The sequence below is a fragment of the Pan paniscus genome, chromosome X (assembly GCF_029289425.2).
Source record: "Pan paniscus chromosome X, NHGRI_mPanPan1-v2.0_pri, whole genome shotgun sequence".
In the NCBI taxonomy this organism is placed as follows: Eukaryota; Metazoa; Chordata; class Mammalia; order Primates; family Hominidae; genus Pan; species Pan paniscus.
Genome location: NC_073272.2, coordinates 98011329 through 98015275, shown reverse-complemented (window position 1 = coordinate 98015275; position 3947 = coordinate 98011329). Strand labels below are relative to the sequence as shown.

Here is a 3947-nt window from a genome sequence, read left to right as displayed (position 1 = left end):
AGGAAGAAAGAAAGGAAGTCATATTATCTCTCTTCCCATGTCATATGATTCTATACCTGGAAACCCCATAGTCTCTGCCCAAAGGCACCTCGATCTGATAAACAACTTCAGCAAAGTTTCAGGATACAAAATCAATGCACCAAGCTGAGAGAAAAGTCAAGAAAGTAATCCCATTCACAATAGCCACAAAAAGAATAAAATACCTATGAATACAGCTAACAAGGAAGGTGAAATATTTCTACAGCAAGAATTATAAAACAATGCTGAAATAAATCAGACATGACATAAACAAATGGAAAAACATTCCAGCTCATGGATAGGAACAATCAATATTGTTAAAAAGGTCATAGTGCCCAAAGCAATTCACAGATTCAATGCTATTCCTATCAAACTACCAGTGACATTTTTCACAGAATTAGAAAAAAAACCACACACACACTCTAAAATTTATAAGGAATGAAAAAAGAGCCTGACTAGCCAAAGCAATCCTAAGCAGAAGGAACAAAGCTGGAGTTATCACCTGACCAGACTTCAAACTATACTACAAGGATACAGCAAACAACATGGCATGGTATTGGCACAAAAATAGACACATAGACCAATGGAACAGGTTAGAGAACCCTGAAATAAAGCCACACATCTACAATCATCTGATCTTCAACAAACTGACAAAAACAAGCAATGGGGAAAGGACCATTCAATAAATGGTACTGGGATAACTGGCTAGCCACATGCAGAAGATTGAACCTGGATTCCTTCCTTTCGACATATATAAAAATCAACTCGAGATGGATTAAACACTTAAATGTGATACCTAAAACCAGGAAAAACCTAGAAGAAAATCGAGGAAGTATCATTTGGACATAGGCCCTGGCAAAGATTTCATGATTCAGACAACAAAAGCAATATAAAAAAAATTGACAAGTGGGACCTAATTAAACTAAAGAACTTCTGAACAACAAAAGAAATTATCAACAGAATAAACATACAACCTGCAGAATGGGATAAAATATTTGCAAACTATGCATCTGACAAAGGTCTAATATTTGGAATCTATAAGGAACTTAAATTAACAAGCAAAAAACAACCCCATTAAAAAATGGGCAAAGGACATGAACAGATACTTCTCAAAAGACAAAACAGATGCAGCCAACAAGCATATGAAAACATGCTCAACATCGCTAATCATTAGAGCAATGCAAATCAAAACCACAATGTGATACCATTTCCTACCAGTCAGAATGGCTGTTATTAAAAACTCTAAAAATAACAGGTGCTGGCAAGGTTGCAGAGAAAAGGGAACATTTATACACCACTGGTGGGAATGTAAATTAGTTTAGCCACTGTGGAAAGCAGTTGGAAATTTCTCAAAGAATTTAATACAGAAATACCATTTGATCCAGCAATTCTATTGCTGGGTATAAACCCAAAGAAATATTAAATTGTTCTACCATAAAGACACATGCATGCGTATGTTCATCCCAGCACTATTCACAATAGCAAAGACATGAAAGCAACCTATATAACCATCAGTGGTGGACTGGATAAAGAAAATGTGGTACATGTACACCACAGAACTCTACATTGCCATAAAGAAGAACAATATCATGTCCTTTGCATTGACATCAATAGAGCTGGAGGCCATTATTCCGAACGAACTAATAAAAGAACAGAAAACCAAATACTGCCTGTTCTGACTTACAAGTGGAAGCTAAACATTGAGCACATATGGACACAAAGAAGGGGACAATAGACAAAAGACACTTGGGCCTACTTAAGGTGGAGGGTGGGAGGAGGATGAGGATCAAAAACTACCTATCTGGTACTATGCTCGTTACCTGGGGGACAAAATAATCTGTACATCAAATCCCCATGACACACACTTCACCCATGTAACAAATCCACACATATACTTTCTGAACTTAAAAAATAGAAGTCAGAAAAAAGAAAATAAAAAATACTGATTTTAAAAACTAATAACTTAAAACTGCCACATGCAAAAAAATAAAAATAAAAATAAGGAAACCCCAAAATGGTCCACAAAACATTCTCCTTTTATTTTGAAGGTTTTGTGATGCATCTTTATCATTAACCAGACTTTTACTATTAAATGGTCAACTGAAACAAACAGTTCTGGGACCATTCTTCTACTACTGATTAAGACTGGGGTGGCAGGTATTAGAGATAATATGCATTTAGGCTTCTGAGCTTTCTGGGAATATTCAGTGACCTTGTCAGCTCCAACAGCAATCTGGTCCACTGCTTTGATGACATCCACAGCAACTGTCTGTCTCATATCACAAAGAGCAAAACAATCCAGAGGAGGATAGTCAGAGAAGCTCTCAACACACATGGGCTAGCCAGGAATCGTATCCATGATGGCAGCATCACCAGACTTCTAGAATATAGGGCCATCTTCCAGGTTCTTATCAGAACAGCAATCAATCATTTCCTCCAGCTTGGCAAACCTGCAAGCAATGTGAGCTGTGTGACAATCTAGTATAGGGTCATAGCCAGCACTGACTTAACCTGGATGGTTCAGGATAATCACCTGAGCAGTGAAGCCAATTGGTTGATTACGTTTGCTGTCACCAGCAATGTTGCCATGATGAACATCTTAACAGACAAATTCTAGACATTGAAGCCCAAATTGTCACCAGAAAGAACTTCACTCAAAGCTTCATGGTGCATTTCAACAGACTTCACCTCAGTTGTAACATTGACTGGAGCAAAGGTGACCACCATGCCAGGTTTGAGAATACTAGCCTCCATTTGGCCACCAGGGACAGTAACAATACAACCAATTTTGTAGACATTCTGGAGAGGCAGATGAAAGGGCTTGTCAGTTGGACAAGTTGGTGATAGGATGCAGTCCAGAGCTTCAAGCAGCATGATTCTATTAGCATTGCCATCTTTACAGGTGACTTTTCATTCCTAGATCCAAGGCATGCTAAGCACTTGGTTCCAGCATATTGTCACCATTCCAACCAGAACTTGGCACACATGCTTCTGTGTTGGGGTTCTAGCCAATTTTGTTTTCTTTTTTCTTTTTTGTACCTATGCCACTTCTTCCAAGAATGCAGCCAATTTTCTTAATGTAAGTGCAGAATTCCTTAATAATTTCTTCATATTTCTTCTGACTGTAGGGTGGCTCAGTGGAATCCATTTTGTTAACACAAATAATTAATTGTTTCACCCCCAGTGTATAAGCCAGAAGGGCATGCTTACAGGTTTGCCTATTCTTGGAGATACTAACTTCACATTCACCAACACCAGCAGCAAGCATCAGGACAGGATAGTCAGCCTAAGATGTGCCTGTAATCATGTTTTTGATAAAGTTTCTGTGTCTTGGGGCATCAGTAAGTCATGTAGTACTTGCTCATTTCAAATTTCCATGGGGAGATATCAATGGTGACACCACATTCACACTCAGCTTTCAGTTTATGTAAGACCCAGGCATACTTGAAAAAGCCCTTTCCCATCTCAGCAACGTCCTTCTCAAAGTTTTCAATGGTTCTTTTGTCTACCAGATGGCCATTAGTGGTGGGCTTGCCCGAATCTTGATGTCCAACGACGGTGATGCTGATATGAGCCTTTTCCTTTCCCATTTTGGCTTTTAGGTGTGCTTTTCATGACACCTGTGTTCTGGTGGCAAACCCATTGCTAAAAAGCCAAATACATTTTTTATAATACCACAGAGAGCAACCAGAATCCTGAAAGGAGCCTTTCCCAGATGAGCAAACTTACCATATGAAACAATTAAATTCAAGCATCACAGGGATCAAATGTAGTGAATTTTGGTGATCCATTAGCATCCCTTCTTGCTCATTTTCCCAGTTGTCAGGAGTATTGCTGCTGATGGCTCACAGCTGAGTCCTTCTCTGAACATTGCCCTTAGCCAATAAGAGCTATCTTGTCTAGGTTATAGCCCCTTCCCAGGGACAAGT

The 3947-nt window shown here is 38.9% G+C and overlaps 1 pseudogene; it reads right to left on the bottom strand.

Moving 5' to 3' along the window:
- Window positions 1-1431: 1431 nt before the first annotated feature.
- Window positions 1432-3720, bottom strand: LOC103784755 (elongation factor 1-alpha 1-like; annotated as a pseudogene).
- Window positions 3721-3947: the final 227 nt, after the last annotated feature.